The sequence below is a fragment of the Myotis brandtii genome, unplaced genomic scaffold (genome assembly GCF_000412655.1).
Source record: "Myotis brandtii unplaced genomic scaffold, ASM41265v1 scaffold285, whole genome shotgun sequence".
NCBI classification, from domain to species: domain Eukaryota; kingdom Metazoa; phylum Chordata; class Mammalia; order Chiroptera; family Vespertilionidae; genus Myotis; species Myotis brandtii.
Window position 1 is genome coordinate 3,437,133 of NW_005360891.1, and position 24,926 is coordinate 3,462,058.

The 24,926-nt window shown below is 36.3% G+C and overlaps 1 long non-coding RNA gene across 1 annotated transcript in view; it reads right to left on the minus strand.

Moving 5' to 3' along the window:
* LOC102246546 overlaps nt 1-24,926 on the minus strand; it is a 301,492-nt gene that overhangs the window by 244,503 nt on the left and 32,063 nt on the right. The gene's annotated exons all lie outside the window — the stretch shown is intronic.

Consider the following 24,926-nt stretch of genomic DNA (forward strand, 5'->3'; position numbering starts at 1 on the left):
TCTGTTTTCCTAATTACCAGCCCCAATTCCCTCTCTAGTCTCCCACAGTAAAGGGGTTTCCAAGCTGTTGCTCTCTCCTGCAAATGTCCAATACATGGGTATTTGAGCTGAGACCAGGGCAGTCCAAGGTGCCTTTGGCTTCTTGTTTTTTCTCTTACGTGCAGCCTTGATTAAACATTTTTTGCTTCCAAGTAAGGAAATTAGGTCTTGAAAATGAAGAAATGCAAACTCTAAATTTAAATTAACTAGTGGTTGCTGTGTCAATGGGTGAGTCAGGCCATTTTAATAAATGAGATTCTCAAAGAAAAATGAAGGTAATGAGAGTAGCAGTCAGGGCAAAACCATCATTTCCTTATATTACCCTCAGCTACAGTTTTACATTGTTCCTATCAAAAGGAAGAAAATAAAATGGAAGGATTTTATGTGGTTAACCTTCTTCATTAGCAAAACTGAAGTCAAGAGGGCATAAGTTTCTTTGATTCAGTTCCAGTATATTCCAAAACCTTGGTTTCACCACCAGACCTACCCCAAACCGCAAAATAGAACATACAACTCAATGCAATGTCTCCCCCTTCACTGATTGAATTTTCAACACCATCACAGACCATTATATATACATTTATATATACATCAAACCATTATATCCACATCACCTACATACATTTAGACTCTATCTTCCACCACAAGAATGTAAAGTCCGTTAAGGGTGGGTTTTTTTCTACTTTGCTTATAGTTTAATTCCCACTAAGGATAATGATTGACACATAGTATATGCTCAATAAATGTAATCAATACATGAATTAATGTTGTCACATCACTATCAGATGTATTTCTGTGACTAAATGATGTCTTAATAAAAATAATCTAGGATATAATAAAGTATTATCGTAAACTAGAGGCCCAATGCACGAAATTCATGCAAGAGTAGGCCTTCCTTCTCCTGGCTGCCAGCACCGGCTTCCCTCTGGCACAGGGACCCGGGCTTCCCTCTGGCCACCAGCAGGCACCTGGGACCCAGGCTTCCCTCGCAGCCCTGGCTTCATCTGGAAGGTTGTCCGAAAGGGTGTCCAGTCTAATTAGCATATTACACTTTTATTATTACAGATAATAACAATGATATTAATAAATGTGAGAGGCATATGTCATACAGATACCAATACAGTGTTTTAATGCAGCTTTGAAAGCTTTAACATATCTATAATAATAAAAGCATAATATGCTAATTAGACTAGACATCCTTCTGGATATCCTTCTGGGGCAGAGCTGGGGCTGCAGCCATGGGATCCAGGCAGCTGCCTGCAGCTGCAAGGGAAGGATCCAGGCAGCCTCGGCTGCGAAGACCTACTCTTGCACAAATTTTATGCATGGGGCCTCTAGTCATTATATAAGAGAAGGTGAGGTATATTGACTGTTAAGATCCCTTACTGCTCTAGAATCTTATGATTCTAGATTAAGGTTAAGTCAATGAAAGAAGAGAAGGAAAAGGTCAATAGTGAAGAAAGATTTTTTATCATGGAAATGTGGCCTAAAGGGTGAGATGGATAAGGGCTAATAATGGAGACAGGGTGGGGTAAGTAGAGGAAGTTGGCAGTTAACTTTGTTAAGAGTTGGCCCAAGTAGAACAAAAATGTGAGAGCTCAAGAGAAGACAAATCATGAGGTGTTGTGCTTCAGACAATCACTGTGGATTTCAGGATGAAGGAAGGAAAATATGGGCTATCATCAGTCATCTATTGAGAAGTTGCAGAGCTAATCTATACTAATAAAAGGGTAATATGCTAATTAGACCAAACATCTTCTGGACATCCTTCCGGACAAAGCCACGGTGGCGGGGGGCGAGGCAGAGGCAGTTAGGGGTGACCAGGCCGGCAGGGGAGGGCAGTTAGGGGCAACCAGGCCAGCAGTGAAGGGCAGTTAGGGGCGACCAGGTAGGCAGGCAGAGTGGTTAGGGGCAATCAGGCAGGCAGGCAGGTGAGCAGTTAGGTGCCAGCGGTCCCAGATTGCAAGAGGGATGTCCAAGGGACATTCCCCGAGGGGTCCTGGAATGGTGAAGGTGCAGGTCGGGCTGAGGGACCCCCCCTCCCCGGGCACAAATTTTGTGCACCGGGCCTCTAGTATATGTGTGTGTGTGTGTGTGTGTGTGTTTGTGTGTGTGTGTGTGTAGAGAGAGATAAAAACTATGCAGGAACAAAGTTTCTGTTGGAACCCTAGTATAGCCACCAATTACTGAGGACTCTCAATTTCATAGCTGAATTTACAGAGCTGATGGTTTCTTTGATTCCCAACTATAGAGGTAAAAGATGAGTTCATGGAGTGACTCAGATATATTCTTAGACTTAACTGAAAAATCCAAAACAGATTCTATGTTCTCCCTTCTAGAAAATCTCAGGAAATAGTTAATTTATTCCAAGGCCTTTCCCCTCTGTCTTGCTTCTGCTCACCATCTGTTTATTTAGAGTTTCTCATGGCCCGATCTTACACTGATATGCAGTCAAAACACAGAAATTAGAGGGTTTTTCCCAGAGAAAATTTAACTTTCTCAATAAGCACATACTTTTATAACATTAGAAATGATTTTAAGTAAATATTTGGTTTTATTTCCACTATTCTTAAAAAAAACAACAAAACTAAAACTAAACTAACACCATAACATCACTAAAACGCTATTTTAAAAAATCACTAACATCCAATATAATCAAAACATACCCATTCTTCTAGTTTGTATAGCTATCCACAATCCCACTAGGGATTTCTAATTAAAACCAAAAAGAAAATAAACTCACTAAATCCCACTGGAATCTACTGAACACAGCTATAAATTTTACAAATATAAAACAATGCTGTGAGCATCTCTTTTGAATAAGTGTCTGCATTCTTTCACTTGTTTACTTAAACTATAATTGCTTGTTGAAATATTATTAAGAAAATAAATGTACCCTTAATTAAAATGAGTAAAACCAATCATATTAAATGACCCAATTAGCTCTACTAATCCATTTATTGCTTTTTAGCCAATACCAGTAGGAAACTATGACTTCCTGGATTTGGAATTGATACTCAGCCCTTAATGAGCTTATACAATAATGCTCTCTACTTTTTCCTGCCAAAAAAACCAGCAACTGACCTTTATTCATTTGTTACACAAAAAAGTTTTACATACCTTCTCAATTTTTTTTTCAGTGATTTCTAGTAATATGTGAAAAGGGCATTCTAGGCATGTCTTAGGGGATAGGAATGGAAGGAAGGCAGAGCTACTAGTTTTATTTCCATGAGACCATGATGAACCTTATGGTAGAAAACATGGCTGAGCCACTTGAGATCGAGAAGTGACTCCAAAACAGTCTGGAAATAATGGTATAGTCCCTGCTTAGTCCCAGGCACTGTACTACTTTGGTAAAAACTCATTTGAAAGGAAGAAGAGTCAAGGCACTTTCTTGGTTCATTAGCTGGGGTGTTTGTGAAGGTGAATGGTGTGAGTAAAGTATAATGTAGTACCACTGAAATGATAATTTGTCCAACCTGCAAAAAGATTGGTCCACAGGAGAAAGGAAAGGAAATGGTAACTAAGATTTATCAAATAAAAAAATACATTACCAGACGTGCTGTAGAATACATAGAACACACTGCTACTCTAGTAAATAAAATAATTTATTCAGAGGCAAAGAGTAATTTTTGCCCCTCTGCTTCCCTTCACCTGCCACCACACTACCAATGTAAGATAATCATGGTTTCTAAGCACTTTACAAGTGAGCCAATTCTTCCTTCAAGTAGCATTTTACGCAGATATAAGACAGATCAAAGGAAAGTTACTGTACTAGCTTTCTATGACTGTCGTAACAAAATACCACAAACCGAGCGGCTTAAACAACAGAAATTTATTCTCTCAGAGCTCTGGAGGCTAGAATTCAGAAATCCAGATTTTAGCAGATTGGTTCTTTCTGGAGGCTGTAAGTGGGAATCTGTCCCATGCTTGACCCATAGCTTCTGGTGGTTGCCATTGGTCCTGGGCATTCCTTGGCTTGTAGACATATTTTAATCTGTCTCCATCTTCACATCTCCATTTACACCAGTGTGTCTCCTCTGTGTAATGTTCAAATTTCCCTCTTCTTATTAGGACACCAGTCATTGGATTAGGGCTCACCTTAATCCAGTTGGACCTCATTCTAACTTGAGTATATCTGCAAGGATCTCATCTCCAAATAAAGTCACATTCATAGCTACTAGAGGTAAGGAATCAACATATCTTTTGGGAAAGGGAGAGGGAGGTACATTTCAACGTACAACAGCTACTCTAGATGAAAGGTTGTCTCAAGAAGGAGCATGGACCCAGCTGGCATGGCTCAGTGGTTGAGCACTGACCTATGAACCAGGAGGTCATGGTTCGATTCCTGGTCAGGGCATGTGTGTGGTTGATCCCCAGTGGGGTGTATACAGGAGGCAGCTGATCAATGAGTCTCTTTCATCATTGATGTTTCTCTCTCTCTCTCCCTCTCCTTTCCTCTCTGAAATCAATAATATATTTTTTAGAAAAGGAGTACGGCCTGGCCCATTATCCATCGTCCCTCAGGTATGCGTTGAAGCATTTTCAAGAAATCCTAAAGTTCTACAATGAGAAGTCAGAGAGAAGCCTTACAGTAATTACAACTATGTCGAAATCAGGAACATCTCCAGAGTAGCTGAGGCTGGAAAAGAAGAATAACATTATGACTAGAAAATGATGGTTATAGACTCAGAAAGTACTGATGGGATTTTGTAGGTCTAGGGCAAGGCATGAGACCTTACTTTTCTTCAAGCTTCTAGATGAAGCTGACACTACCAGACCTTACTTAGATCAGACTTTAGGTAGCAAATGTTTAGGGGAAGATGACTATCCAATATGAAGAAATGAGAAGGCTGACATACACCCTGATATTATTCAAGGCTACAAGGCTTGTTGGAGCCACACACACACACACACACACACACACACCACATCACAGTTTTGAGCTAAAAAAGTAGATGCACGGAGTTGTTGGACTTCTCTCCTATCACTACTTTCCTCTGGCAGAAAGGTGAAAAAAAAATGCTAACAAGGGATGTTTTGGTTATTGGTGTGGGTTTTTTTTTGGTGTGTTTGTTTTTGTTTGATTTTATGTGAAAAGCGGTTGGGAAGAAAGAATATTAAATAAACAATTCTAACACCAAGAAAAATCCACTGAAGAGCAGGAAAAGTATAAGAGTTAATCAGCAAACCTTTGGCTTAAGGAACCCAGAGGGGGTCAGAAACGCCCCAGGCCTGGAGGCTATATGGCCACACACAGGAGTGTATTTGCCACTTTGCTGTATTCCCCAGAGTTCCAGCTCAGCCAAGCTGAATGAGGCCCTGAGAGAGGGAGGAGAAAGTAAGATAAGACCTAGTGAAAGGAGTATGCTACTCCCCAGCTATCAGGATAAAATGGCAGCCCATGAGAAGGGTGTGGGAAGAAGCAGCTTCACTGAGAAATTCTCAGAATGCCTTGCCCCAAGGCAGATTGAAAGTGAGCCCCAAATGCTCCAGAACACCAGTACTCCTGCATGAACCTGACAGCAAAATAGTCTCAGATGGGGTTTCTCCCGCTTACATACAAGCACTAATGAGTCACATTAAGTAGCAGCCTCTAGTATTATTGGCTCCCCAGAAAATTGTAAATCTGAAGCAGTTAAATTCCTGGGAATCCCTTGAGCAGTTCATTAAGAATGAATTACTGGCTCTGCATCATCCAGTCCAAGTAAGAAGTCCCAGAATCTGGTCATCTGTTTGAATTTTGGCAAAAGCATTCCCTGCATTTGGTGATTTTATTGGTTACTACTCTCTATCAAATTTCCCAGAAAAAAAAGCGCCTGTGTTTCGTCCATATGGCAATTATTCACAACACAAAATGGTGGTAAAGACATATTCAAATATAAAATAACATAAAAGTATAACTAAAATTTGTTAGTACCCAAATGCATTAGTTTTCTTTTTTTATAAATTTATTTCCATGAAGCCCAGACACTGTTGTGGACTATACAACTTTTTCCACTTAAATATTTTGGAATATGTTTCTAAAATCTCTGGCCATTCCTTACTTTTACTCTCATTAAATTATCTGACATATTTATTTGACTTTTATTTTATATATAAATATTGATATTTATCTGACTATTAAAGTAAACTACTGATACTTACTTTTCTATACTACAAATAAATGAAGACATGGTGTTGATAAATTAAAGAAAAAGAAATTTTGTCCAAAATCTCAAAAGTGATTGTTTTGTTTTTTTAAACTAGTACTTACTTATTTTTTAGAAATAATTAATTTTTTTAAAAATACTTCTTAAAGAATATATAATTCCATATTCAAGGCAGAAAAGTCATGAAGAGCCTGGGGCATTTGTTTGTCAAAAAGTAAAATGAATTCAGAAATGCCTGATAGTAGTGTACAAAATTATAAAGAGTTTAACCTGCAGAGAGGCCTGGCCTATGAGTGAACAAGTAGTGACAACTTGAACATTAAAAAAAAAATCCCCATCTCTACAATTAGATCATTAATTCATTCATTTTAACAAATACTGAGTGTGTACTGTGTGTCAGGCATTGTTTTATGCTGGAAATAAAATACAAAAAAAACAGACATAAATCTGCAGTGCACAGGGCTTATTTCTAGTTATAGGAGACATTAAATATATAAACAAATGAATTCATAACATTTTAGGTTCTGGTAAGTACCATGAAAAAGAGCATAACAGGATAAAAGGACAATGAGGGATAGTGAGGGAATGCTATTTTATATAGAGGTGTCAGGGGAGGCTTCTCTGATGAGGTGTCATTAAAAGCATAAAGGACTGAGCCAAAAATATCTGGGAGAAAAGTGTCCCAGGCAGAGGAACCTGAGAGGTAAATCCCCAGAGTGGGAGCACTTTGGACAAGTTTGAGGAACATTAGCCACTGTGGCTGCAGAAGAGCAAAAAGGGAAGAAAGAGATGAACTCCAAGAGGTGGAGGGGGTCAGAACATGTCATGTGTGATAGGCTGTGGGCAGGATTTTGGAACAGCTAAAGAATTTGACTCAAGGACTGATAAGCTCTCATGTGTTAAAAGGATAACTCTGACTGATGTGTTGAGACCATAATGGGGTAAGGGTGAATGTGGGGAGAGCAATCAGGAGACTATCACAACAGCTTAAGGTTGGCTGGTGAGGAGTGATTAAATATGAGATAGATTTTGCAGGTAGAGTTGACAGGATTTGCTGACAAACTGCTGTGGGAGAAGAAAGGAAATATACATTTTGGGGGATGTGTGTGTAGATAGATGATAGATAGATAGATAGATAGATAGATAGAAACATATAGTATAGATATATAGATATAGATTTTTAGATAGAATCATTGAGTCATATAAAATTACCATGTTTGTATATAAAAAAAATAGTCAAGTGTGAAAATAAAGAAAGAAAAAATGAAAAAAATGATCAAGTGTTAGAAATTTTATATGATTCAACCAAATAAAAAATAAATTCAGGAGTAATTATTATATAAACATTATTTAAAACCATAGAAATTAATCACATTATATAAAAAGTAGAATAGAGAATTACAAGAATTGAGCCCTGGGATAGTCCAATCTTTACAGGTCAGGAAGAGGCAACAAAAGGAGACTTGGAGGGATAGCTAGGAACATAGGAGCAAAAAGTATCTTGGAAGGCAATTGAAGAGATTGTTGCAAGGGGAAGGAATTATTCAACTTTGTCAAATGCTTCTGGTAGGTTAAGTGACATAAAGACTCATAAATGACCATAAAAGTGACACTAGTTATATCTAAAAAGACCACTCATAATGTTACAAAAAAGAGAGACAGACAAGTATAAATGGAGACAGACTCATGGATACAGAGAACAGACTGAAGACTGTTAGAGGGGTGGGGAATGGGGTCTAGGTGAGAAGGGTGATGGGATTAAGCAAAGAGAAAAAAAAAGAAAGCCCAGACACAGTGGCTCAGTGGTTGAGCTTGACCTATGAACCAGGAGGTCTCAGTTTGATTCTTGGTTCGATTCCCCATCAGGGAACATGCTGGGTGGCAGGCTCAATCCCCAGTAGGGGTGATGCAGGAGGCAGTCAATCAATGATGTGCCTCTCTCATTGATGTTTGTATCTCTCTATTCCTCTCCCTTCCTCTCTAAAACACAATATATATATTTTTTTTTTTTAAAGAAAGAAAAAGAAGAAAAATGCCTGAGTAAAATTATTATTAAACTTGTAAGTGTCTATACCTTTTGCCATAACAAGAATGCCTCCTGACCCTCATACATGTACAAAGAACATATGTACTGGGGAAAAGAATAAGACACTAAGAAGATGCAATGATAAAATATATACATGTACCTAGCAATATTCTCTATCTCTCTCTCTCTCTCTCTCTCTCACACACACACACACACACACACACATATACATGTATGTATGTGTGTATGTGTATGTGTATATGTATATGTATATGTACATGTACATGTACATGTACATGTACATGTATATGTATATGTATATGTATATGTATACTAGAGGCCAGGTGCATGAATTCATGTACCAGTGGGGTCCCTCGGCCTAGCCTGTGAGAGTGGGCTGAAATCAGCTCTCCGACATCCCCCAAGGGGTCCCGGATTGCTAGAGGGTGCAGGCCAGGCAGAGGGACCCTACTGATGCACAGTTGGGGCCGGGGAGGGACACAGGAGGTTGGCCAGCCAGGGAGGGACTGTGAGAGGGCTCCAGGGTGTGTCCAGCCCATCTCGCTCAGTCCTGATCATCCGGACCCCAGCAGCAAGCTAACCTACCAGTCAGAGCATCTGCCCCATGGTGGTCAATGCATGTCATAGTGAGCGGTTGAGCAGCCTTAGCATATCAGTAGCATATTACACTTTAATTGAATGGCCAACCGGACGACAGGACACTTAGCATATTAGGCTTTTATTATATAGGATGTATATATGTATGTAAATATGTATGTGTAAATATATATATACACAGATATATATATATGTGTGTATATATATACACACACACACAGATATATATATATCTGTGTGTGTGTGCACGTGTGTATCAATTAAAGGAATGATGGAGAAATTTGTAGTTGCAGATTTTAGTCCATTCCTTCCAAAACTGATAGTTTAAAGCAACTAGAAATATTAAAAAATAGAAAAACATAGTCAATTACATTGAACAATAAATATTGATATTTATACTCCAAAAAGAGAGAAAATACATTTTTAGCAAACATGGAGCATTCACAAAAACTAACTAGCACTAGAGAAACTAAGGCACAAAAGAAGCTTTAATAAAACCAACTAATTATTAGCATACAAACTATATTTTCTAACCACAATACAATAAATTTAAAATCAATTATAATAGAATAAATTTAAAATCATTATATGTATAGATAGATAAAGATATGGGTATGTATATGGAATCTGAAAACATACAACGAATCTTGGAATAAGAAGAACATAATGTTGAAATTATAATATACTTCAGACTGAATGACAATGAAAGCACTAAATGTCAAAATTTGGGACAAAGCTTACATTACACTTAGAAAAATATTTAGTGCTTTAAATAATCTATTTAAAATAATCTATTTAAAATATTAGTAAAATAATCAAAGTACACATCCAGCCACAAATTAGAAAAATGGCAACATAATAAACCACATATGAGAAAATGAAGGAGAAAAAAAAAGATAAGGCCAGAAATCAATTACATAAAGCTTATTTATAATAAAGATGGTTAACACAAACTAAATAATAATTCATTAAATGGATTAATAACACAGAAAAGACTGAAAATATTGCTTTTTTAAATTTAGAAAAAATAACTATAGATGTAACAGAGATTTTTTTTAAAATAATAGAATATTATTAACAACTATATGCCAAGACATTTGAAAACCTAGCTTAAATGGATACATTTCTGGAAAAATATAAGATGCCAAGAGAAACCCAAAAAGAAATATAATACTTGAATAGATGAATCAGACTAAAAAACTGGATATGGGAATCAATAACTCCCCCTCCAAAAATGACCAAAACTTGGTCCCACATGGTTTTGCAGTTGAGTGCTATGAAACTTTTAAGAACAGATAATCCCTTTCTCAGACAAGTTCCAGAAAAATAGGAGGAAAAAATTGCCCAACCTTGAGTCTAAAAATGAATGGATCCTGGCCAGGTAGCTCAGTTGGTTAGAGCACTGTTCCGATATGCCAAGATTGCAGGTTCGATCTCTAGTCAGGGAACATACAAGAATCAACCAATGAAGGCATAAATAAATAGAACAACAAAACTCAACCTCTCTCTCTCCCCCCTACCTCTCCTCCTTCCTCTCTCTCTCAAATCAATAAAAATAAAAATAGGAATAGATAAACAATAGAGGGGGGAAAGCATAGATATTTTTATTTTAATTTATGAACATTTTAAACTTCCAAAAATCTTTAAATAAATTATCAGACAACTGAAATTATCAATTTATTTTAAAATGAATATATTATGATCCAATGTGGTATATTCAAACAATCCAAGATTTTTTAACATCACAAAACGTATTAATGCAATTCACAGCATTAATAAACTAAAAGGAAAAAATCACATGATCCGTATAAATGAAAAAACTGTACTTGATAAAGGTCAATATATATTTATAACTAAATTCATAGAAAACTAGAAGTGAAAGGAATTTACTTGACTTGATAAAGATGATCAAATAAAAACCAACAGTTTCAGTATAATTCCTGTAAGAACTAGAACAACATAAGAATTTCCATTTTCTCTATTACTAGTTAGCATAATAATACTGAACATCCTAATGAATGCAGGAAGATAAATAAGAAAGGATTATGATGATTGCAGGGGAAGGTACAATGGTATGATCATTTTAAAACACAATGAAGTATTGGAAGGAATAAGAAAACCCATCAAGTTTGTAAATATACTATCACATTATAGAAATAAAAAACTATAACTAGATAATCTAATGAATAAGGAATTTATAAAGGAAATGTTGAAGCACTTTGGGAACTATCATAAAAAAAGACCTAAATAAACATACCATATTTAAAGTCAATACAATAGTAATTCTTCTAAAGTCTGCAAAAATTTTTTAGAGAAACTTCACAAACATTTTAGTACTTGTATGGAAGAATAAAATCTCCAAATACTATGGCTCATTCTATCAAAAACAAACAAACAAAAAACCATATACACAAACAAACAAAAACTAATAAGGCAGAATAAATGGTCCAGAAGTAGGCCTATGGGCCACCTTTATATAAAATATAAAATCCAAATCCAAAATTTTTCTCACCATATAGCATGCTAGATTTCTCCAAATAGCTACCAAAATATTTGCCCTTTTCCATATATTTGTATTGTTAGCACTACAGTGGCTACACTTATTACAATGAAGACTAGAAACTCCTTGCCTCTAGCAGTTTGAATATAAACATGACATTGAAACCAAGGACTCAAAGCTCAAACCAAGATGGCTCAGAAAAGAGCAGTGTGGTGTTTGTACGAGAATTCAAATAGGAACATGATGGCTTAAAAAGGAAGTGATTGAATTGATACTCTCAAAGTGAGTAAAGAGATCTTCCAAAATATTTTCTCTTAATATTATCTTGTTGAGGCAAATAATTTTTTCAACATTATAGGGAGCACTGAAGTTCATTAAGGAGGTGTTCTTTCACAATCAAAAAGTGTGGGACTTCTGATGAAAAGTGTTTCATGTTTTGTTATAAAAAGAATACCTAAAATGCCTTTGGAGGGACTTCTGCTTCCAGGAAGGTAATTTAGACATAATTTTATACAGTTCCCTGCTAAGTAAAATAAAAATCTTGGACACTAAACATAAAACAAATGTAAGAAGATTCTGAAAGACGAAGAGAAGATGGCAGACTAGCAAGAAACCCAGAATCAATATGATGGTGAGTACACTGGAATATCTTTTGGAGTCCTATCCCAGATTTTGAGCCAATGAAGCTGACAACCCAAGAACAACAATGGGCATAGACAAAAACAAACAAACAAAACAAAACAAAAAGCCCGCTCTCTCTAGCCAAAGGACAAGAAGGCAATTTAGCAAGATAGAAAACCCTTAGAACATAACTGTTCTGTTACAGCCAAACACAATAGAAGAAATACTGTGCCACACCTCACTCATAAAAACAAAGGCCCACTGGGAAGTCTAGACTTCAACCCTAGACAGACTGTAATAAAGTGCCTCAAACCTGGCACCAGGATGGTGTCAGAGAAGGCTAAGTAGAGGGCTGGGATGTTCATCCCCATAGGTAGTAACAAGGCTCCCAGTTACTCAGTGTCAGTGGAGACCACATGTGGAGCCTGTATTAATCAGCAGCAACAAAGTTACCCCACTCTCTACCCTGTGAAATGATATCAGAGCAAACCTAGTACAGAGTCAAGATTTTAACCTTGCCACGAATAACGCAGTAAGATAGCTGTCATGGTGTCAGTGGAGACCTGGTAGGGAGCTAGAGTTCCATTCAGCAGTGACAACAGAGGCCAAGTGGGAATCTGTACTTCTACTGCCACCTAACAGTAATGAGGTAACACTCCTCCTTCCTGTGTCACAGGAAGCTTGCTAAAGGAGACGTTTTAAATAAGATCCAGATTCTCATTACATAATACCCAAAATATCCAGATTTCAATCAAAACTCACTTGTATACCAAGAGCCAGAAAGATTTCAAACTGAATGAAGAAAGACAGCAAGTGCCAACATTGAGATGAACGAGGTGTCAGAATTATCTCACAAAGATTATAAAGTAACCATCACAAAAATGCTTCAACAGGCAATTACAAACATACTTAAAACAATTTTAAAAAATAAAGTCTCAGCAAATAAACAGAAGTATAATGGACAACCAAATGGAAATTTTAGAACTGGAAAATACAATAACCAAAATTTAAAAACTCGATATGCTTAACAGCAGCACGGACAATGTGACTGAGTAAATGTACCACGTGAAACCCTACAATCAGATCCACCGTTTCAAAACACCCATAGTTTTAAGAATGATGTTTCTAGAATCTAAATTCCCAAAACTGTTCTTGTTTTAAAAAAAAAAACTTAAATTAAAAATGCCATTAGCACTGATATTGCAATATGGTTGACAGAAAACATGAATGAAATAACCCCTAGTGATGTTCTTGCAGTTCCCTGGGATTTGCTGTGATGACAGGCATAAATGCTTGATTTTGTTGAGGAAGTTGGTAGATATGGTAGGCTGCTTTACAGAAAGCACTTACTGTACATGAAGTAAGAAGATAATAATAATAAAACAATACTCAAAGTCATAACCTCAGCCTGGTTGGTGTAATAAGATAACCACACCACTATTCCTTAAGATTCCTTAAAAATTATGGCTGCTTACTTTCTTAGTCACTTAGGATATGAAGTATCTTTAAAACTGGTTATTTATATCACTTTTAGGCTACTAACATCCCTATGGTAAATTCTATTTTTCAAAGATGTGATATTGACTTTAAATTCTATTCTTCAAAGATGTGCTATTGACTTTAAACAGATATTTGCAATGTGAGTTAAAATTTACAACCATTCTTTGCCTCCAGTCCTACGGTATTGACAGGAGATTTGAAAGTGGGCAATTTAAGAGCATTTGAAACCAACTTCTTATAATCCAGCATACCAATTGTACAATTTGATCCCAATAAAAAAAATCCATATTATTTTCTATTTTCTACAGTCCTATTGAAACCCATTAAAACTAAACAATAATAAAATACTTCACAAATAAAAAACATGAGATGAGTGGAGTTTGGGAACAGACATTTCCTTCCATCTAGCTGGGTTCCCAGCCTCTTATTTCCCAGAATGATTCTCAAGTAGAACATAAGCTCAGAAGGTAGACCTAAGATCTCAAAACTGGCTGTGGTGCAGGGCTAATTACTACGTTTACAGGAAGCCACGTTAAAAAAAAGAATCTTGTTTCTCATATAGCAAGTAAAAAATGTTTATGTTTTTTGTAAGAAAATTTAGGTGTGTTTCCAGGCCCTTGCTTTTACTCTCTCTTCTTTGCCAGCTTTTATGTAGGGAGGAGGGTGGCAGAAATGTTAACTTTGGTGGACTGAGAAGAAAGCATAGACATACATGCCCATATAACATATAGATCCACAGTCCCCACCCCGTACACACCTGCTCTGTCCACTTAGTTCCCTTTTTTCCTACTCTACCAACACCACCCAAGGAAAAAAGTTGTGTGAATAGATTGTTAAAAAAAATCAATTATCATGGAAGAAATGTTCCATTCCTCGGGGCTACCATAATGTGCTAGGAGCAGGAAATGTATGACTTTACATTATTCAGAACAGAATGGCATGGGGAACAGCTGTTCATGACAGATGAGAGCAAGACTCCCATGAGTTTGGAGCTATATACTAGAGAGGGTAAAAGGTTTTAATATAATCATGGTAGTTTATGTTCTTGAACTCCCATAAATTTTTGTGAAAGATTCAAGGAAAGATTGAATTTCCTGTCTGTACACTGCTTATTTAAACTCCAATATTATCCTTAGGGTAGAGGGAAAGATTATATGTAAGGTACTAAGTGAAAATCCATGGAGGTGAATGTGAAAGAGATGAGGAAATGCCAAAACTCCAGAGTTTAGTTGTGCCAGAGAGACTTTTAATATACAAGGTAATATAAATGTAAACAAAAGTGAACTTTTAAAATATTTTTATTCACTGAAACATTATCCAACTCAATGTTGGCATCTTGAATTCACAGGAGCATTTTCCATTTTATTCCAACTGATTGAGAGGTAGAGATGAATTTATGGATTTCTAGGTATGCACCCTTATTTTCAGACTATATGTGGTTGGATATTACTTCTTGTTTCCTGCCAGAATGGATATTCAAGAAGCATCTGAATAAAGAATATATGGTATGTATGTATATATAAGATGGAATACAACTCAGGCATAAGAAAGGATAAAATACTGCCATTTGTGACATGACTAGAACTTGAGAACATCATGCTAAGTATATTGGACAGAAAAGGACAAGAACCATATAACTTCACTCATATTTGGGATATAAAACAGAAAGCAACAAATGAACAAACTAACTCATAGACTGACAATATAATGGTAATTATCAGAGGTGAAGGAGGATATGGGGAGACTGAAAGGGTAAAGGGGGTCAATATATGGTGACAGAAGAAAACTAGACTTTGGGTGGTGAGCACACAATGCAATGTACAGATGATGTAATAGATGATACACTTGAAACTTATATAATGTTATTAATCAATGTCACCCAAATAAATTTAATTAAGCAAAGAGGCATCCTGACATATAGCTAATATGCCCCAAGAGCTTTCATGGATGTATGGCTCAATATTCTGTGTCAAAAATACCCTTTTTTCAGCAGTCCCTCTTATCTGCTCCCACCAGTATTCATGCTTCCAGATGGCAGGTTCTATTCTGATGTGGTTGATGCATGTTCCATCACTTCTTTCTTTATTTCTTTTTATGATGTAATAGTTAACAATTCTTGGTAAAGAAAATGTATTTCTTCTGTCAGATATTGAACACGGAAATTGGAAAACTCAAATTAAGAGTGAAGAGTCCGATATGAATACGAGATTCCAAGAAATCTAGAGTTTTTAAAATCTTTTTACCATCACCATTTATTCCCTCTGTGCTCTCTTTCACCTCCACCAACCATCCCTCCCTTCAATCATCATACTGCTGTCCATGTCCATGAGTTCCCTTTTTTTTTCTTTTTTGCTCAATCCCTCCACCACCCACAACCACCCCCTTTCCCACTAGAGCTATTTAGTAGTTCATGACCAAAAAGCAGGTAGCCAGGACCAGCACTTCCAACTCTTTCTTATTTCACACGCCATGCTCTTTCTTCTCTACAATGCTCAAAAGAGTCAATGCAACAGCTGACACAAAAGTAAAATCGCTTCTCCAGCAGAAGTAAATGGAAATTACAGATTTCAAGTCAACCATCACTAGATCCTCTTTTTTTGATGGACAATCAAATGACACAAGTGTTCCTCAGGCAGTAGTGATCCTTAATTGATATTTTGCTCACCAATAAAATGAGGTTGCCCAGAAAATGTGAAGTTTTTCTAGGTCTAACCCATGTTGTGGAGTTTCCTTCCCAAAGGACACCCTCCTTTCACATTCTCAACTAGGACTTTTCACGCACTGTGGCTGCCAAATAATAGCCTTCCCAGGGTGGCTTATTCAACAACCCAGACTTTGCCTTGTTTCAGGACCAAATAAAACAGCTGCCCATTGCCTTTACTGCCCAGGAAACCTTCCCCAAAGTGCCTGGTTTAATTTACTTCTTTTCCTTTCCATTTGCGTGAAAGATATTTTTCCATCCCTTCACTTCAGTCATCAAAATCCACTTGAAAATTCCTCTGTGAGGAACATAGGAAAGACATAATTAGAGAGGGAAAAATACTATTTGGGAATATTTTGAAGGCAGAAGCCATCATAACTGGGGTTTTTTATATCTGGAGAGCAATAACAAGTACAAGACCCTAGAATTGGAGTGGAAAGGATGCCAGTAGGTGGCAACATAGGGTGACCAACAGGTAAGAAGAGAGATGCAAAAGGCAAAAGGTAGATTTCACCTCCATGCCAACTCAACCTATTGAGCCATCCAGCTCTTGAGACTTTCCAAGGAGGCAAGCCCCGATGAGACTAATTCCCTGCTTCTTGGAAATTGGTCCTTTGCAGAGTCACAGTCTGAAAACCAGGACACAATCCCTAACCTCTTCCTGTCCAGCTGACCAAGAGGGGATCTTCTGCACTCACAGTTACAAAGTAATTGTTCTGGAGGATTGTGGCTCCCACGCTCCCTAACTAATGAGAAAATAAAAAACAGAATGAAACACAGCATAGCTGAAATGGGTTAGATGGAGGAAGGAATTATTGATAACTAGACCTTCACCTTTATAGTGCTATATCTCTAGTTTGAGTGGAAAGGTTTCTGCTTTGTGTTTTATTATAGCCAGCATATTATGAGGAGAGGTCTTTTTAAAAATATATTTTTATTGATTTCAGAGAGGAAGAGAGAGGGAGAGAAGGATAGAAACATCAAATGATGAGAGAGAATCACTGATCGGCTGCCTCTTATACCCTTCCCCCGCCCCACTGGGGATTAGGCCCCAGCAACCTGGGCATGTGCCCTGAGGGGGAATCAAACCATGACTCCTGGCTCATAGGTTGACCCTAAGCCATAATGGTTGGGCAAGGGGTCTTTTTATGATTGTGGATTCAGGGTTGAGTTTTTATTGTTAATTGTGTAAGAGAACAGAATGGTTTAATATGTCCTCGGGCAATATTTCTATTCTAATTTAAAAAAAAATGGAAATAAGAGGTGGAGTGGGTGTTTCCCTGCCCTACTGAAGTCTTTGCACCCTTCCAGAGTCTTAGCAAGTGGGTAACATTTTGATCCGTTCCTTTTTTTCCTCCCTTTGGTAACCAAGAAGCAATAAGTGATGGAAACTGATTACAGTGTTCAGAAAAGACTACACAGGGGTGTGCTCATTACCATTCTCTTATAAGTTTCTAATAAATGTGTGTGGTTACACAGAGATGATATCATCAGTTTGTGGGGAGTGCTGCTCTGAATGCATCACAGCTGGACCATTCTAAGAAATATCAGACTCCAAGTAGACTAAAGATTTTAACCCTAGTGAGTTTTTTTTTCCTAGTGAGTTTTTTAAAAAGAGCAAGAAAATTGAATTTTGCCTTAGAATGAGATTATATATTTTTTTATTGTACTAGTCTCTATAGACAAAGATCAAACAAGTGCCTTGAATACAAATGATATTGGTAAAAATTATACGCTTGGGACTCTTATCGCTAAATTAAATGAATGGAGCTATTTTCAAGGGGTAGGAAGTATGCTTGCAATATTTGAAGAAAAACACCAACAAAATTCAGACCTTGACCTTGTCAAGGCAAACCCAACTGTAACTTCTCTTTCATATTCAAAGCAAGTTTGCCTTCTACTTGTAGACACCAAATGACAGTGAGGTCTTTTATAGATGAGAAGGTCCAAAACAGCTATTCCCATGTCTGTAACAGGACTTTTGAAAATATTACTATGCCAGGTCCTCTTTGGAATCCAATACTTCATGGGTTTGCTGAAACGTAAAAGCTCTGTCATTAGTCCGACTTTGCTTTTGTCTTCTGCCTAGTTTTTCAGTCATCCACACAGGAGCAGTATTTGTTTGCAGGATCTGGAAATATCAGTAGGGAGCAGATATTTGTGGGATAGGCAACAGGAACAACCCGCTGGATGAGGTCCAAACAGAATCTTCCAGCCTAGGATACATTTGCTCCCTGCGTAGAGGCACCGTAGTTTTTACAGGACCAAACCCTTAGGAGGGACTCTTCCAGTAAATCTTGGTTTCACGCATAAGAATAAAACCTCAGGACACTCTGTCTTCATTGCAAAAAAATCTCTTTTTGGGCACACTTCTCTTTCTTCACCAGGGTGGTCTTCTTGGCCTTGTTCATGCCTCTTTCTTACCCCATTGTGAGGAAGCAGTTCTCACCATCCAATTATTACATTCGATGAATTGCAGATTGCTATGAGATTGAAAACTCTTCCAACTCATACTGAGTTCCTGGAGTTAAACAATAGTCTGTGATTCTCATAAGAGGACACATAGGGAAGAGACAGGTAATTGGGTAATTATGGAAAACAGAGCTCAGAGAACCTCTCATGGCCTCCATTTGACATTAAAAACCTTTCTGGTAAAAACAAACTAAGCCCTCTATGTTTCAGAGTTAACAAAGTAAAGAGTCATTTCTGCTACCATTCCAAGATGAAAATAACACCCTACTAACAGTTGGAGATGCACAAACTTCAGTGGAGCCTTGAGTCATGATATGGAAGCATGACTAAGTTTGATGGAATAAAAACATTGCATCTTTATATTGAAAGCATCTCATCTATAAATTCACAGTAATAAAAGCACTGATTCACAAAAACAACTAAAGCATCTGCAGAACCAGAGGTTTGAGGTCACACATTTGAATCACTCAAATGTAATGAATAAACAAATATTTATTGAGATCCTACAACATATTCAGCCCTGCAGAACAGGGGGGAAGAACCAATGATATGTTGTATGCCCTTACCTAATTGGAGTGACAAGAACTTCTACGAAACCAATACAAAGGATACCTACCACACTTGGTGTAGAAGAGGCTATGGATACTATTAAAAGAATGATCAAGATTGTGCCAAATTTTCCAAGAAAGGAGGCAGACACTGAGCTGAGCTTAGAAGGATAGACAGAAGAAGGGTCTCTGGTCTTGGGGTGGAGGGATGCAAGAGCAGACAAACAAAACTAAATTTAAACATTCAGAAAGTATGTATTGAACACCATTAGCACTTAGCATTGTGAGAACCTAACTAGCACCAACTTACCTTCTTAGAGCTTGTCAGAAGCAGCCGATGCTCAATCCTTTCTTGATGACTTTCACACTTAAACATGAAACTTTTGTTTAAATTTCTCTTTCTGCCCTACTATCTTGGTGTACATAACAAAAATATAATTGAAATGCTGATTGCCAGATTTAGGGCACAAATAGTTAATTCAAAATATTCAAAGTTAATGCAGAGATTTTTATTTTAAGTCTTACATATAAAGGTTCAATAGTCTCAGTAGAATAAGATAAATATTCTGATCCTGGGGTAGGCAGATAAATGGATCCGTATTAAATTTTGTATATGAATCTCTATTAAAGGAAAAAATACTCAACATAACTCAGGGTTTTCCAACTGAGTTCATAAGAAACCCAAGAGTCCAGGGGCATATTTCCCAGTTTCTATAAATGTTTGCATAGAACTTACTTTTAAAAATATAATTTAAACAATTTTAAAAATGATAGTAAAAATCCATTTTTTATACACCAGACTTTGAAAAATGGCAGGTCGGCAATCCTAAATTTGTTGGACTGAATTATATATCCGAGGACATTTTTCGTGAAAAGAACTTTCATTGAATTACTTGATTTGTTCCATAGAATTTCTATGTCATTGTAATAGCTAACATTTATGGTGTGTTTATTAAGTGTTTATACTAAGACTTATGCTAAGCATTTTACATGAGGTGATTTAATGCTCACAATGACCCTATGAAATAGAGAATATTAATCCCATTCTATAATCAGATAAATGAAGTTTAAGAAACAACAAACAATGAGCCTAAAGTCACAAAGCTGGTAAATAGAGCAGCTATTTACTAGGGATTGGCAACCTAGAAAGTCTGACAGTAGAGACCAAGCTCTTGGCTACTAAGCCAAAATTTATCAAATTTGGCTCAGACTGAATCATTATCATAATTTTTAAATCAATGGTAATAGAATGATATCTTTTCCCCACAACAAAATATCTATCCATGACTAGATTGACTTCAAGCAGCTTTGGTATTTTTCACATAACAAATTACTTACTTTCCTTTTCTTTTTTTTATATCAAATTACTTTCTATCCTCAGAGATGCTCAGAGCACTTTGCTTCTCATGTTCACTGCTTGTCACGCACACTGATCATGAAGAAAGAAAAATTCCTTTAAGATGTACCTTATTTAAATTCTTCATTCTTTAGCTCAACATTATTTACTTTTATGTTATTTATGCCAAGATTATTTTTTCTCACTGTTGAAAAGATGAGCCATTTTTAGTGTGTACCTAGCTGCAATATCTCCAATAAGGAAAACTTGTTGAGAGAACAATGTGCAAATTATATTTTAAAAGATAAAATAAAAGAGCCCCATGTCAATAGCTTTTAGGTTGCCTAGACTAATGAAAATGCCTTCATTTTAGTCCAGCCAGGATATGTCACTGGCAGCTTCAGAATTCGTTTACCTTTTTCCTCAGAAGTTTTAACTTATCACCTTCTAAAATCTACTGTCTAGAAAGTCAAGAATGCAAACTACATTTCATATCCCTTACACCTCAAGTTTATCTCCTCCGTTTAGATGATGTGATAGTCTACCAAAATTGTAGGACTTACTAAATGCATTCACCAACCCAGGTTCAAGTAGCTAATTTTCTCTGAGAGGGGTTTTTTTTTTGTTTTGTTTTTTTCTTACATCAGACATCCGCAGGACATCACTATATAAACATAAACTGTTAAAGAGAGTTTTCAGATTTCAATGACATCATTCTTATGCACCACTTAAAAGATTTTGTTTATTTTTGAAAATCATTTTATTCTGATAACCAGCCAAGTATCCAGTTCATAGTAAAAAAAAAAAAAAAGAAAGAAAGAAAGAAAGAATGTAGTAAAAAAAAAAAAGAAAGAAAGAAAGAAAAAAAAGGACAATGTATATTAAATGTTTTACTCTCATAAAACTAGATCTTTCAACGTATATTAAATGTTTTACTCTCATAAAACTAGATCTTTAAAGGATTTATCTGTTCCTGAATAGGATTCTTTTGTGTCCTTAGCCTGGAAAGGTAGTAAGAATATGGCTGATAGTCCTGGCTTTAATTTTCTTTGAGTTCTACAGATCTCCCAGGAGCATTTAAAAAAACGTGATATTTGAATTATTAAGCCACAATGGACAGAAGTGTGGTTTTGAATAGACATAGGCCTATAAAAGGGAAGCCATTGTAGGGTTTGGAATTTATATCCTCAGAAGACTTAATAGAACTCAAAAATACATGAACTTACTTATGCTCAGAGCTGATAGTATAGAGCTGGTTGTATTTCAATATTAGGCCAGCATGGCAGGGCCAAGACCCATTAGATGCACTGGCTACTTCTCCCTTGTCCCGTTCTCTTTACACTTTCTGTTTTCTGGGGCCTCATCTTACAGTTAATTTCAGATCTCTATCCTACAAGAAATTCCCTCAGTACATGGCTCTTACCCAATATAACTGGACCAACCATTTACTTCCTATGCTTGGTTCCAGATAGAGTACAGGCTTTGATTCAAGTGAGAAAGGTGCAATTTTTTAGCAAAATGACTTCCCCTTTCAAACTCAAGTCAAAGAATTTTTAAACTTTGTCATACTAGAGAGAGAATATATTTTAGAGCTCAGTAAGTAAGGAAAATCACACCCAAAAAGGTAAGGCAAAACCTGGCTAGTTTTTCTCAGTGGTTAGAACATCGGCCAGTTTACTGAAGGGTCTCGGGTTCAAGGTATAAATAAGAACTAAATGGAAACCTTAGTACTGTGAAAACCAACAACCAAAATTTAAGAAATACTGTGAAGGCCCAATATCAATAATGGAGATAATACAAAAGGAGTATGTGAACTTAAAGATAGATCCATAGACATTTACCTAATTGAAAAATAAATTGGGGGAGGGGGAAAATAAGTAACAGAGCCTCAAGGATATATAGTTATATACCAAAGGATCTAATATTTTGTAATTGGAATCTCAAAAGAAGTTAAGAGTCCAGTGCTCAAAATAGCTGAGATAAATGGCTAAAAACTTCCAAAATATGGTAAAATACATAAACCTACAGATTCAAGAAGCTCAGTGAATTCCAAACAAGAGAAACGCAAAGAGACCAATGCTCAGAAACATTACAATCAAATTGCTGAAAATTAAGACAAATGAATTTTTTTTAAGTAAACAGAGTAAATGACTCAGTATTTAAAGGGAAATAACAATTTAAATTCATCAGAAAACAAAGACACCAGTAGTAAATTAAACAACAGTTTTAAAGAGCTGAAAGAAAAGAACTGTCTACCCTGCACAGTGAAAATATTCTTGAGGAATGGTGAAATAAAGATGTTCTTAAAAAAAGAAATACAAAAAGAATGCATTATGAGGAGATCTGCTATGAAATAATTAAAAAGGAATTTTTTTTGGAAATTATAGCAGAAGGAAAGTTGGAACACCAGGAATAAAGAGAAATAAGAAATGGTAAATATTCATGTAAATGTAATAATCTCTGTAAATATGTTATTCTTTCTTCTCATGTTATTTAAATTACTGTTTTAGGTAACCTTCTCAAATGACTCCAAATATGATCCCTCCTCCTTAATATTCATGCTCTTAAGTAATCCCCTCTCCTTGATTGTGGACTAGGCTTAGCAACTTGATTCTAACAAACAGAATTTGGCAAAGTGATGAAATGTCACTGTCATGATTACATTGTCCAAGACTATGACCCCCATCTTTTTCATGCAGCAGTAATATTTTGCCTTCCTCCTAGCAATGAAGAAGAGTTTCAGTTTTTCCACATCCTCACCATAGCTTGAAATTTTCAGTATTTAAAAAATTAGCCATTCTAATATCTCATTTTGTTTTTTTGTTTTTATTATTGATAGTATTACAGATGTCTCCCATTTCCCTCCTACCTCTACCCACCTCTGCCCAGCCCCTACTCATTTTGATTTTAAAACCAAGATACAAAATGCTGCTCTGGAAAAACAGTTTGTCTATGTTGTATAAAATTAAATACACATTTACAATATGACCCAGCAATCCTACTCCTGACTATTTAAAGAAAGGAAATTTATGTTCACACAAAAAATTGCACTTAAAATATTTATAGCAGCTCTAGCCATAATTGCCAACAACTGTAAATAATAGTTGTCCAGTATCCTGATTGCAGTGGTAGTTACAGAATCAATACATGTGTTAAAATTCATAGAACTGCATAGCAAAACAAAGCCAATATTACCGTATGTCAATTTACAAAATAAAATTCTGTAATAAAAAAATTGTGGTCCTTGTCTCAAAAAGCTTATAGACAGGATGATGTCGAATAATATACAAAACAGACCTGTAGAATGTTTTCTACCAAGTGGAATTATACATGCTACTATGCTCGCCTTTAGCTTAAAGATAATCAATCACTTATTCCCACTTTGCTAAGAAAGAGAAGTTTTATGTTGTTCTTCTTTGTAATAGGGATCTTTCTCCTGTTACCTCTACCTTCTCCACATTCTTTAAACTAGACAGTTGTCTCCATTACCCCCAAAGAAAGTGGATATCCCATTAGAAATACAAAGGAAAATAATTAATTATTAGCTTGGAAATGTCAAGAACTCCAGCTCATCAAAGAGAAAATTTCTGGAAGAACTTAGCTAAACTGGAGTTCATCTTACCCAACTGGAGTACCCACCACCACCAAAACTACACTCCTTCCCCGCCCTAACACCTCCCTAAGTAAAAAAAAAATTCCTCTCATGGGTGGAGGTGGGAAAAGATATAAGAAGGATCAATGGTGATGAAAAAAAAAGAAAGAAAATTTTTTAAAAATAAAAATTCCTCTGTATTAACGAGGAATAGTCTCCACATACCACATTCATGAAATAATTTGCCCTAGAAATGGTAATGCTTTCCTGTTCCAAAATAGGCAGGAAAAAGAAAATGGAAAGCATAACTGCTTCTCATAGGTTCTTAAAACCGAACCAAACTTCTCAAGAGTTTTTATTTTTATTTTACACTATTCCAATTTCTGATCTCCTGCTTACCTCGCAGCTTCTACAATTCAGCTTCTACCCTCATTGCTTCACCAAAAGAGATCTTGTGAAGGTCACAAATAATTCCATGTTAAAAAAATCAATGGACATATTTGTCCTCATCTAATACCATCTGTGATAATTACCTCTTCTTTTGAAAAAATTTTTGCTACAGACATTTGTTTGTTTGTTTGTTTCCTCTATCTCTGGTCACTCCTGTATTTCCTTTGCAGGCTAACCCCAAAACCACCAAACCATCACATGTTGGACTTTCAAAAGCCTGGGTAGTGGACAACCTTTTTGTCTCACCCGCTATGTTTCTCTGAGAAAATCATATCCATAGCCACAGCTTTAATTATTATATACACTATGATCACTCCCACATTTTTAACTCTAGTCCAAAACTATTCTGAGCTTTATATCTTTATTTTCAA